Genomic DNA, 14,627 nt, shown 5'->3' on the forward strand with positions numbered 1-14,627 from the left:
TTTCCTTGAGTTCTGCATAAAAAATTGGTATGTCTTTTATCCTAAACATTTGATCAATAATGATGTGTTTGCAGTAGCGTGCGGTGGTGTTTCAGTCAGGGCCAGCACCAAAATCAAAAATATAGGCATATGTCCTACAGTACATACACATTGTGAATCCAATATAAGGCCACTATTATGCAACAGTACTTAATCGACACCAACATGACAGCTGATCAAGACACCAATGTGCAGCATCGCCATCAGATCATCTTCCCTTAGGTCACTGCCCACTTTACAATGCACATACCATGTGACACAACATCAACAACAGCACATACTGCTCTGCATCCTCAGAGGAAACTTCTAAATCACTTCAAAAATAAAATCAATGTCTATAACAGACACAAACATGCTCCAAAAACGGTTCTAAATGTACTTCACAAAGAGAGAGAGAGAGAGATATTAGCCCAACAGCAGCGCCAATCTGGTACAGAGAAAGTTTTTTTTTTAAACTAGCACTCACTGATGACTTGTAGATGAAATCCATCCTGCGATCCTTCATGATGAAAAAGTAACCCGAAGCAGGTCCGCAATCATATCTTTATCTACGGATCTTGCTGTTAAATCAACCGCCATCACCTTTCCAGAATAACAGTGCGTCATCACGCACCTGCCCGTGGGCCAATCAGCAGAGCTCATTTGAATGACGACGCCCAGGCCAGCACTAGAATGCTTGACATAGGGCGTTCTGTCAATAACACATCAACATTTGATTGGCTGATGATACGGTCACTCAACGTTAAGCACCCAATAGCAGCGTCCGGTTCGATCAGAGGGCTAGCAATGCAACTACTGCTGGCCCCAGCAGAGGAAAGGAGCTGTGATGCGTTTATAGAACATAGGAGATTTGAGCTCCACAAAATATAACCATTCGTTTTCTGGATAAAGTTGCATACTGAACAAGTAATTGACTCCAGATACATTTCAGAATGACCTTTTAATTATGGAAAAAACAGTAAAAAAAAAAACATTTTTGACAGGGCTAGCCTTGCTGCCCCTGACTACACACCACTGTGTTTTTGAAAGTTTACTAGTAACGTTTTCAGCTGATTATTCATACACTATCCCTGCGCTGCAAATACAGCAAAGGTTGAACATTTTGCTACAGTATAATGTCACGATACTTACTGCTTTATCACTGACACTGAATGAAAAATATTGTATTGTAGAATAGGCAACTATACATTTATTATTTTTTATTCTGCACAATGTCTGTAATTCAGAACCCAACTAAACTGGCCCATCCAGAAGAAGACTGAAGCACTGACAGGAGTAATGGAAGCTGTGTGTTCACTGATACCAAGCTGTATTAACAGCAAGAGTGACACTTTCATTAGTGTAACAGGAGGTTGTCCTAAATGGAGTGTCAGATCAGTATTTTGTCAATGTCTTATTCAACTTTCACAATTGGGTAAAATGTAATATTACTTCTTTTTTTGTAAAACTTTGCTGTAATAATAAATTAAAAAAAATGTTCAAGCTAACAGTGACCACTGATTGGATTAACCCCTTGTTATGGATGGTATGTGCTATAGAGCAGAAAGAAATTTTTGCTACTGAATGAAACCTTTTTTAGTCAAAACCTCACCTGAACTTATACGATGCTTGCTCTCCACCACACATGCTCCGGCACTGATCTTTTTCAGGGCAGTTAATTAGGTAGTGCTTTTTCTCGGTGTCACTCAAATAGAAGAAAGGAAGAGAAGTGTGTTAATAGTAAACTTTCTTCTTAGCTTTGGAGTATAAAGGTGACTCAGTTCCTTTGATTCATTCATTACGTTCAAACATTTTTTCAGTTTAGTTCATCCATTTTCAAAAGGCATCCTTTTCAAAGTGCAGGTGGATGCAGTAAAATACGATGCCGTTCCCATCGTCATTAGCTGCTCTTTTTGTTTCTGTGGAATTTGGTGCAGTCAGCAGCTTTTAGACTCTAAAATTCCCATATACAGGTTTTATTCCCCTTGAGGACTGGCATAACATAAAACAGGAATACAGGTGTGCCATGTATGACTAAATACACTTTCAAGATGTTTCCATGTTGCCATTTTTCTCCCTAAATTCACACAAGGCTTTTAAATGTTAAACACAAGTAATCCAGACCTCTCAGTAGGTGCACAATTGGTGCACCAAGTACCAATTAAAGTAGGATCAATGATCTGTTACCTTGCTTGTTTTTTATTGTAAAATTAAAATATTGTGCTTAGGCTAGATAAAGGAAAAATGTTTAAAAAAGTAAAATTAAAAGTGTATTTAAGCTGCTCTGTAGGTCTAAATACACACTAATCAACTCATTCCCACAAGCTGCACGTTTCATCAGCAGAGTAGATAATTAGCTCACATGTAAATAGCTGTGGTGGCCAGCCATCCATTAATCTAGTTTCTTTTATAACTTTGTGTCCACACTGACAGTTTCACTTAAAATAACACAAAAAAGAAAAAAAAGACACAGCTGATTGAAGACAGAAATACCATATATATGAGTGGCTGGATTTCTTTTCGCTGGATATGCAGTCCAAAGTCAGTTTCTTCAATAAATCTTTTAGCATTCCTCTCTTTCTCTGCATCATATTCCCATCTCATCTCACAAGAAGTCGGCATGCAGTAAAAATGTAGGGAGTGAATCTTTCACTTTGTAAATTAAAGGGGACAGGCTTTCACTTTGCTACTTTAAAAATGTGCATCTCCGCATGTTGTATAGTATTAAATTTGAAACACTTAAGGAAGCATTTTCAGATGTTGTTTTGCACTTTGTCATACTGATAGTATGATTTGACCAGATTTAAATAAGTGAATTTTGTTCATAAATTAAGTGCATGTTCACAGACTTTAATAATGTTGACAGAGTGTGTTTTCTCTTTCTGCTGCAATGTTAACACCTCACTCAAGTTTGATTGTATATGAAGGAAATTACTCCACAAACCCCTTGTGTTTTCAACCAAGGGAAAATTGCACAGAGGGCAAGAGTATATATGACCTTGACTCTTAACAGCAGAGTTTAGGTCCGATGTAAAATTGGAAATACTCAGCCAAGTTCATCCAGTGTTTGACCTTTGCCATTCTGGGACTTTATTGCCTTTAAACTCTTTAACTTTGAGTTGGAAGCAATTATTCCTGCTGATCTCAGTTCTTAGCTGGAGAACAACAGAGTGATGGGAATTGTGGCATTATTTTATTTTCACAGTAAACTGCAAACTGTTCACCTGACAGATCAATAAGCCCACACAGATACACAGTTCCTGCTGATAAGCTGCTCCAACTTCCCCACTTCACCATTGCCACACCGAGGAATGAAAATGAGAGAAATTAGCTTTGTAATTGTCATTCTGCTATGAGACAGATGTGAATTCATAATGCTTGCAGGTGCGCTGAAAATGATTTTGCCATCCTTAATATTCATGAAAACACAGAGAAAAGTTTCTGTCAAGATGGTAGCTATAATTTTTCAATAAAAATCTAATTAATTACAAGGCAATGGCTTAAATTAGGTAATAATGTAATGACTCCATTATTTGATAGTGTGTCAAGCTATCATTAATGAATGGTGAGTGTGTTCACGTGCATTGACAATTTTATACAGGTTTTAATCCTGGTAATTTTTATACAGTATGTGGTGCAAGCTGCTCAGTTTCATAAACAATGCTATACATGAATAAACTGAAAATACATACACAGGTGTGTCTGTGTGAGGAGTAGTAGGAGGAGAATGGGTGTCTAATAGAACTCCTCCATATACAGTAAATGACAATATACCATGGAAAATAAATATTTTGATCCCTGTGGAATTCATTAGGCTGCCTGCCTTTACAGTTTTTTTTCTTCAAATAAATCTATTCATAAGAGAAAACTGGCAGAAAGAAAATAAAGGGAAGGAAGGTAATGTGTTTATTGTATAGTGCATCAATATCTCAGCTCCTGCTGCTATATCCAACAATCATATTAAAGTGATTTCACACTGCTAGGCCTGGGAGCTTATCCAAGCCATTATAAGAAGGATGTAGCATTTACATGCACCAACTCTTAAATAAAGTACTTGAGCATCAAACAATATTCACATGTTTTGTCCATAAAATGAAAAAAAAAATCCATCTGCATTGGTCTGATGTGGCTTATCTTTGAAACCTGGTTGTTATAATCCAGATGACTGAAGTTGTCCTTTCTGAAAGGCTTAAGATAAACTAAAAGGCAAACACATCAGTTCCCTCAGTGTATCGCACTTCCTCCTCCTAAAGTCATCATCATACCATGTCAAAATGTAAAGGGCTGAGCCTATTTTACTGTTGTGAGAGTGCCACCTGCTGATCTGAAGCATGTCCAGCATCCATCTCACATCTCTACTATAATTGCCCTTATGTTCAAAATGAAAAATAGCCAACCTTTCATCGGTAAACAGCAGCTTCAGCTTTTCAGGTAATATGCTAATTCTGCAGGACTGCTCACTGTTTATTTTAATCCTCCTTAATCATCGAGGTAGAGGCAACGTGTGATATGAGTAGTTAAAGACAGTGAATGCACCAAGTGTATAATTGCCTGTGTCTTTGATGCAGCCTGTTAATGATGTAGAAGCTGAGGCGCTGTACTTATTTTAAACAGGAAAGACATACAGGATACATGAATGTAGGGCTAGCAGCAGCCATGATTACACTCAGGAGAGTGTACCTGCAAGAGGGAGCACACATACACACTTTAAATGCTGCTTTTCAAGGATTGATTTTACCTTTGGTACTGGAAACAGAGATGCACCTTTTTTTCTTCATTTTATAGTAGTTGATATATAGAACAGATACAAAACATACTGTATTTCACACAATTGGAAGGCAAATGGTGAAACAAATCATAATAAACAAAACATTGTTAATGTCTATATCCTCTACAGCAACAAACACATAGACACACACTTTCATGTGCATTTTTATGTCAGCATCACATCATGCAGAGCTTATAACAGAAGGCATTTAAGATAAAACAATGATTTAAATGTCAGTGTGCAGCTAATTGTCCACCAGTATGATTGAATAATTGTAGTTGTGTGGACTGACTATCTCTGTGCATGCTATTGTTTAATCCTGCTGTTAATATAAAACAGCTAGTCTTTTGTTTTCCCGGGGAGAGGTGAACTGGTTGCTTGGCAACACACCATGCCTAGAAAGTCAACAAACAAATCTAACCAATAATAGTAATATTATTATTAATAATGGTAATAAGAATCAGACATTATCATTGAAACTATCCCACAAATGTATGGATTTTTACCAAGACTGGGTCAGCTCAGCTGCTAGTTTTTAAAAGAACTGCTTAAAACACATTTGCACAAGCTGGCATTTTATCAGTCCCCTTCCTCGCTGTAACCCAGGGTCTGCTTTAATGGCCTTTTATTATTTTTTTGGTTGTTAGTTTGATTGGTTGGTTGGTTTGTTGTTTTTTTTTGGGTGGGGGTTGTTTTTGTTGTTGCTGTTGTTTTATCCGTCTTTTATAACTTTCTTCTTCTCTGTTTTTATTTTAATTTGTCTTGGTGTTCTAACTTAGTCATTTGCATGTAAAACACTTTGAGCAACAATCTTTGTATGAAATGTACTATACAAAGTCCATTATTATTATTAATACACTTTGTCATACTTTAATTCAATCAAACTGAGTGTTTTCCCTGCCTATCATCATATTTTTTATGCATCGTAAAATGTGCTGCTTCATACAGTATTTGGAAAAATATGTTGGGGGAATATGTCATTTTGAAATATGAGTGCAAGGTTTATATTAGCCTCTCTGCTAATACATATTTCCACTTCTCTCGTCTGTGATTTTGATAAGGAATATAGTCATCAACAAAGTCTCAATATATCTCATTTAAATTATTTTCATTTACTAAATCTATATTAAAGAAGTAATGCAGCTTATTTGCTTATTTTATTTAAATGCATGGTAATGGTAAACAGTACAGCTTTCACTGCTGTATATAAGAGTTACAAGTATGGTATATTGATATGCTAAATGGTAAATTAACTGCATTTATGAAGCGCCTTTGTAGTCTTATCAACCACTCAAAGCACTTTACACTACATGCCAGCATTCACCCACTCATACATACAGTGAAGGCAGAGGCTGCCATACAAGGTGCCAACCTGCTCATCAGTGCTTCCTATCCTATCACAATGTTTCAATGCTCACCCATTTACACTCACACACAGATGGTACTGTCATCAATTTGGGGATCAGTATTTTGCCCGCGGACACTTTGACATGCAGATTGGAGTTGCAAGGGATCGAACCACCAACCCTCTGATTAGTGGACGACCCGCTCTACCTCGTGAGCCACAGCTGCTATTTATGCTATTTGCTTGAAAGCAAAAATCTAAATATCTGATGAGCCACATTCTCCCATTTATTAAACTGACACTCTGCCAGGATTGTTCCTCCGAGGTTTGTATCAATGCAGGCTTTAGTTTATGATCTAATGGCTTGCTACTGAAATAGAGAAGGTCATTAATAATGTTATAGCATTTGCATTTTGCTTTGCTGTCATTTTCATATTGTCCCTCTGGTTATTCATTCTGTTTATGATCAAACAAGGAGTGCACTTCTGTGTATTTGTATTCCTGTTTGCAATATGATTAGAAATCATGACCAGAGGGTGAAGAGCCCTCCACTGCTGCATTGTTTAGGTTTATATAGAGTATATGCCATTACAGTAGCCCACCCATATCAATTTTCTCCACCATCAACCCCCAGCTGTTTCTGACCGGCATGTATTGAATGCAGCGCAGCGACTTCAGTAATTGACACTCATTTAAAACTGTGTGTTGAATACCTGATGCCATAAATAATGTCAAACATACCTGAACACTTCGACCATAATCAGCCCTATTACCTCCAGCAATGGCAGCATTATTAAGTAATGCTACAACACTTAAGTGTTTCATCAAACTAGGAACCAATTTAGATCTGTGTAGGAGGCTGAAGAGAGCTGGAGCGCTTTGTGAGGCTGGATGTGACTAGACATTTAGTTTTGTTACTTTTCTGCGTTATAAGCGGCAGCTCAAAAGTCAGTCGTTAACTTCAGGAACATTTGCACTTGTCATTTGGGTTTCTGGATACAGTGCAGTGCAATGCTGGAACATCTGAGATTAATTATCATATTAAAGATTTCTTTTAACTTTAATTGTTGATCAATACTTCGACATATCCACACATACAGTAATGTTTTAACAAAAAAAATTACAATAGAGCTTAATATTAATACGGCGGACACTAAAATTCATGTAATTTCACCATTGACATAGGTGGAAATGTTAGATTAAAGGAATAGTCTGACACTGGGGGCTCTGTGCATGCATTTTTGCTTTCTTGCTGAGAGAGACACAGATGAGAAGATTGATATCATATACAGTGGTATCAATACGCTCATCTGACTCTCAGCAAGAAAGCAAATAACTGTATTTCTCAAATCTCCAAGCCTCACTTTCAAATAACATGTTTACATATTGAACGTTAGGATGTTTTTGTGGTAAATAGCTTTTCATATTTTAAGAAAAATGTTGCGTTTTTCTTCCATAGAAAGTGTTAAAGGTGAATTTACAGTAACCCAAACAGCTATTTTTCAGCAGGTGGTTTTGGCACAAATGGGGCAAGTCAATCTCATGTGCAAAGTGATTAAAGTGGCAGGGAGTGTGAAAGTATTAAAAGCATAATGCAATGCAGGCTATGGAGAGTATGCTCGGGCTCCTCTCATGCACCTAATAGTTGCTGAGTGACTTAAGGGAGGCACTAATTTGAGGGATTTATCACATGATGGATGGGAATTGATGTATTAAGAGACCTATGAGAGCCCTAGACAGCAGTCATAAATCTTGGTTCATGCATGATACCACAAACATATCTGCATCTCTCATTTTCACCACATGAAATTAGCTGTAAAATGTGATGGAACAGACCAGAGCCCATTCCACGGATCACTAGAGAAGGGATAGCCATTTTCAACCCAATTTCTGCAATCTAATTTGAGCACTGGCTGATACTCTGAAGCACAGTGATAATATTGAAGCATTACTCACATAGAAATGCAGTGTCAGTTTGATGCTGTCTTGGTCTGCATGTACAGAAAAAATGATAAGTAAATATAGATCTGGAGGTGCCAATAATGCAATTCTTTTATTTTTTTTCATTTCAGAGAGAAACTCAGAGATGTGTGTATTACTATTGACTTCACTTGTGTTGTGTTGTGTTGTGTTGTGTTGTGTTGTGTGTGTGTGTGTGTGTGTGTGTGTGTGTGTGTGTGTGTGTGTGTGTGTGTGTGTGTGTGTGTGTGTGTGTGTGTGTGTGTGTGTGTGTGTGTGTGTGTGCGTGTGCGTGTGTGTGTGCAATTAGTTCCCTGGTTTCATGGGAGAAGAGTGCAGGCTGCTGTAATTGGCAAAACACATGGCAAGATATTGTTCTCTCTCTGTGAGTAAACACAGGTAATTGCCATACAGAGTATCTTAAATGTCAGTTGACTTCCTGATATGTGATATTACTTAGCAACCGTACAGCGCTTTACGTGCATGTTAATACACTGAAATATTTTATGTTGTTCTGTTTTTCTGTGTAACAGGCCACAAAGCTCTAAAACGTCTGCAGACTTTATATTTTCCTTGTCATTAAACCTTTGATAATTCCTGTAAAATTAATTATTTTTTGTTTGCAGTGCACATAAGGAGCATTTTACACTGAAAGGTTATATAGTCAGAAAGGTTATATATATTTATTATCGTTATGCTGCTAAAGAAACAGAGGGAAATGTGCGAAGTAAGACTTCCCTTTTCCATGATTAGCAAATCTACCAGAATGGTGACACAAAACTCAAAACAACACAAAGGCCTTTTCTCCGTTGTCAGTCAGAAACTCATTTCATGCTCATAAAACGCCTGGTGGGGTTGAAAATATGTAAAGGATACTTTACAGGAATTTTAAAGCTGTCATTTTCCTTACAATTCAATATTTGCATTGTTTTACAAGAGTGAAATGTTATACCAAATGTATCTGGAGAGTAATCAAATCAGAAAAAGGGGAAAACTAATTTGGGGAGGCAATTTGTTCCTCTGAGATCAAAACAATCCTTCACATTTACCTCTACTTTTTTACTCTGTGCACTTTTATAAACATTTATTTTCTTCTATAGCTTATTTGAATTTCTGAGAGCATAATTACAAACCAGTTACAGTATGTTATTTACAAATCCGACTTCTATGGTTATCTTAGATTACGCAGTAGGTGTGGTGATTTTCTCTTAATTTGCTTTAGTTAGCCTCCCTCCATAGAAAGGTCACACAGCAGCTGCTTCTGTGGATCGACTGGGAAATCAGTGCTGCGGGATCAAAAGAGCTCAACTTGAACAACACGGTTTGCACTGTCTTAAGCCTTCAAACATTTATTAGTTGTCTTCTTGCGTCACACCTTAAGATCCGAATCAGAATTTTTCGGAACAATCTAATCAATAATTATATTATAGTGAATGATATCTGAAGCTGAAGAGGGCAAGAGAATGTGGTTTTGGAAACTCAAGCTCCATTTGTGTAAACATAACATGATAATTTACAGTAAACTGCTCAAAAACTGTTCAATACTTTGCACAAAATCCACAATGACACTTGAAAAGAAATATTTGAAAAAAGACATTTTCACCTCTGTTTTTTCAAGTTTGCAGGCTGAAATCAATGAAACCGAAGGAGCCTAACTTGTGGTGAACATGATTACAAGCCTCTTGTCTCACCAGGCTCATAAAACATAAGATGTGTGTGGGTACTAAAATGTAAAAATTAATAGAATGAAAGGATTATAATCAAGCTGGCCTCAAAAATCATGACCTAAAACTGATCAATGTGTACCAGTGAATCTGTTGTGCGACATCATAGAGCCAAGTGTTTGTCTTGGAGGCATATTTCTCCCAAACACTCAGTTCAAAAAAATAATTCTGTTTCCTTTTCATCATGTCTGAAGTGGCATATGTTCAAGTGCTTCTATGCTAGAAGTTGTTTCACAGATGCTGTAACAAGGCTGTGGTAGGATTTGCCGGCTGTGGCAATTAGCAATCGGGAGATGGGAGTATAAAACTAAAATTACAAAGGAAATGCAGAGAAAGTGTTCATGATACAAGTTTAATGCATGTCCATTGTGTGAGGACTAACAAGCTTTTGGTCCAAATCAACATAAATGTGCAATTTGAAATTTCTAAAATTGCCACCCTTTGAAGAGGTGTGTAATGACACAGGCAGCACACACTGAAGGCTGCAGGGTCAAATAATCACTTTTGGAAAAGGGAAAATAATTTCATGTAGCCCTCTGAATGTACCTGTTATCACCTTCCTGTGCATTTCTGTACAGTTTTCTCATCACGTTATGCTCCAACCACCAGCTTTCCCACTCTCCTTTCCATATCCATCACTTATCTCTGTGTAAGTGTTGAAGTTTTGTGTTAAATAGTGTGCCAACAGAACATGGCGCGTTCATTTATCTCTACTACAGGCCAATGCGTAAAATGCTTGGGTAAATAAACACCTGGCTAGTAAACCGTTGGATAATTAATGTTACACCTGCTTTCATTTTTCATTCTGTTGTTAGAGTCTATAGATGTTAATTACTTTGGCCTTCATGAGGATTTACCTTACAGTAGTATCTGGCCTTAGAAAAACTTTGTCATGTAGTTTTTAAAGTATCATAAGCTTGCTGTAGTTGTTCATTAGGATACATCATTCATATGATGTGCAGATTGTAAAGACTTTTTATGGCAAATTTCAGATTTTTTATTTTTTATTTTTTGGGCTATATAAATAAAATAGATTGGATGTGATTATTTTGTTTTATTTTACCCTCCCTCCCCTCAAGACTCATTACACAGCTATCACAATAATGCTGACTGTGAAATGATCTGGTTCCTATATTTGGTCTGTCCAATATAGGAGTTTTATTAATTCAAAACATTTGAGTAAGTGCATAAACACCACCATTTGTCTATGTTTGAGGAATCACTCAGAAAATAAAGAATAGATAAAGGAAAAGAAAAAAATATACAGTGGTGTTTTATCTCTTGAACAGATGTTGCCACAAGAGCCAATTTGGTGCAGGACAGACCTGAAACATCACATCACACTGTTACAAACCTTGTTAGCTGAAGTAGAGCTGAGCTGGGTAATTCAGTTATATAAGCCATCATGTCACACACCATCTTTTTCTGCTGACATTTGTGGTTTCAAATGAAATTTCCCAACAACTATAGGATGAACAATTGCTGTTGTGTGTCAGTCAGCTTGTTGTAGAGATGTTCTGCCCCCCTGTGGTAAAAGGGTATACAAATCATCCACAGCAAATATTACCTTGAGACCTCAAACAAAAGCCATCAAACACACATACACTACAAGAGTAGTTCTCAAAGTGGGGTCAAGGGACCCCCAGGGGTCCTTGAGAAGGGTTCAGGGGATCCCCAGCAAAAAGAGGAAGAACTTATTTTCAGTATAAGTCCATCCATATCTAACACAATGACAGAATGTATGACTATTTAGGTCACCTTTCTCACTTACACTTCTGACTGGCCCCATCCTATCCTGAGGTTCTGATTATTGTGTAAACCAGCACATGATTGAAAACGGAGAAGTGTTTAGTTTGGGGAAATGATATTTTGGTATGGTTCCATGGTTTCATTAACAGGCCCAAATATAGTGTGAAAGGGGTCGAGAAAAACTGTATTTTACTGTAGCCTACTCTGAATTCTGTTATAGGACATTCCTACTTCACTCAATATCTGTTCATTTTTACTAGAGTACATTGAGGAATAAAGAAATGTATAACATGTATGCACTGTGTCTTTATATTGTGTTCATCATGTTAAGAGATTGTTCTGGGGAAGGGGGGGGGGGGGGAAGGCTAGTGTTTTATGTATAATGACTGTTTTGTGTTGTGTGTGTATTTGATGACTGTCAAAGGGCAACGTTAATTAATATTGCATGTTTCAACTGCATCAACAGTTCTAAATCTCACTACTGTGTTTAAAATATCAGGATCGCTGTCTTACTGTTTTGCATTCACATTTTCCCTGTCAGCACATGTCTACAGTATATTCCTTTGGTCACTTAATGTCGTTGACAGTCTGCGCATTGATTACTGCTGTTGTCATGAATATTGTCCATAACACACACAGGCATCTGGCGAGTCACCCTTGACCCTGTTGAAGCTGGTGGTCCCTACATTGTGACGGCAGCTGTTCACAACATGACAGCCACTCTGACAGATGTGCTGTTTGGAGACGTTTGGCTGTGTGGAGGACAGAGCAACAAGGTAGAGATATTTGAAATATTGACAATGTTAACATGCATGTCAAGGAGAATTCTTTCCGCAACGGTGAATCATGAACACTTATTACTAAGGCCCCATCGATATTTTTCAGGCTGATGCTGATACCAATATTGAGGTGTGGAAAAAGAAATTCTGACATCAATATATCGGCCAATGATATGTTTATATGTAAAATACATGTATATCTGACAACATATATATACTGATACACCAATATCAGCTGATAGGAAAAGTCCTGTGATTGTGTGATATTTTTCTGGAATTGTGAGCTTTCAATAAAAACTGGTATCAGTGCCAGAAAGATGACTGACATCTGTGACATGCACACAGCAACTTTCATCTGGCACTCAAAAAGCAGAAAGCTATGATGTGGTTGTAATAGTTTGAAAGCTTGCAAAAATACATCAGTGGCAGGAAGTATTATTAGGGGAAACAAAACATATCAGTTTACATTGTTTTGTGAGCTCTCATTTATTTATTTAGTTGTTTGTTTGTTTTTTAAATCTCCAATAGCTGCTCAATGCATCGGAGGAGCTGGCGAAGGCAGAAAAGTATCCACATGTGAGGACTTTTATGGTGGCCTTGAACCGAAGTAACATTGAGCTGAATTAATTGATTCAAGTGGAGCTTCCCTGGTCTGTGCCCACAGCAAGTACGAGAAAGATTCATTTATTTATTCATAGAATTGTTTCAAGTCTTTGTTGCAGCTGAAGGTTTTGTGTTGGTGAACTACTGCAGCTGAGCCAGTTATAAGTAGTGTGTGATAGAACATGCATATGTATATTTGTTCATATGTCATTTTATTACAGTATAGAATAACATGTATAGTGGAATTTAGTCATTTAGTTTGGTAAATTCATATTATTGTCATTTTTAAACATCAAGCATGGTGCTCTATACCTATTCATGTGTTGAATAGAATAAACAGAGATCATTATTACTGTAGCTACACTAAACACATAATGATGATTTTAGCTGCATTTAAATTGTGCAAAGTATAGTTTATCTCCAGAGTGAAGCTGATCGTGGATGCGTATAGACTGATTTATCACTGCAGCTCAGAATAACATGAAAAAACTGTGTGATGATCACTGGAAATAATGAAAGATCCTCTTTTATTTAAAAAAAAAAATCAACACTATTAATGTTCTTCAGTGATTATAAGTGCCACATGTGGATCAGATAGATCTGTCATTAACTACGTTTCCTCTCTTTGCAGATACAGTCTGACATTATGTAGGCTATATTTTATTTGTATGTGAGATATTCAGAATTATTCATTCATTATCAAAATACTCACTCTGATGAATATTTTAAGTCACACTAATACCTGTTCCTTTGTCTCTAAATTACTTTTAATATTTGGAAATCATTTCTAGTGTTTTCTGTTAAATTAGACAAGATGATGTGTGTAAAATGCGCAATTATATGGGAACTACAAACATATATTCAGGCAATACAGAACTGAGGTAAACTAAATGAAAGAATACATTTGCTTTACAGTATCTTGTTCTGTTGTATGGTTAGATGGTTACTCTCGTTTATGTTTCGCCTCATTGCATATGACTTTTCTGCGGTGCGTAAAGCATACTTTTGTTGGCGCGTGCGGCTCACCGTTTCCTCTCATATCATAGGCTACAGCTGTGTAAAGTCACGGTGCTGATTTCTGTCGCTCGTAATTAACAACTCCGCCTCTTTCACATGAACGCGCTTGTAGCTGGATAGGAAAACCCAGGGTTGACTGAGAGAGTTGATAACTCACTTCGTAGTACGGATAATCCAGATGTCCAATGTTTGGTTTAGTGAAGCCAGGTAACTGAAAGATACCCTGGGTATGTTGAATTTTCAGATTTTTTTTGTCATTACATCCAATCTATCCTTCTTTAATCTTTATATAACTGCTCAAATCCTGCCACTCCACAGTATGAATCGGTTTGTTTTGACCGGTCTAATGTTATTACAATTTTCAATTCAATTCAAATGGCTTCATTAAGAAGGTCTGATGTATGACATTTATTATGAAGGTTTAAAGATGCTAAAGCATCACATTACAATGAATCCAAATATTTGGACAGCACACAATAACTGTAATATGAACATTAACACAACATTAAGGTAGCTATGTACAATATAACCCATGCGTGTGTGTTGGTATGTGTGTGTGTTGGTATGTGTGTGTGTTTGTGTGTATGTATCAATGACCTGTTGTAACCAATGTTCATTGTTATATTAGTAATTGATAATAATACTAATAATCAATCTCAATGAAT

Source organism: Scomber scombrus, chromosome 5 (genome assembly GCF_963691925.1).
Source record: "Scomber scombrus chromosome 5, fScoSco1.1, whole genome shotgun sequence".
Taxonomy (NCBI): Eukaryota; Metazoa; Chordata; class Actinopteri; order Scombriformes; family Scombridae; genus Scomber; species Scomber scombrus.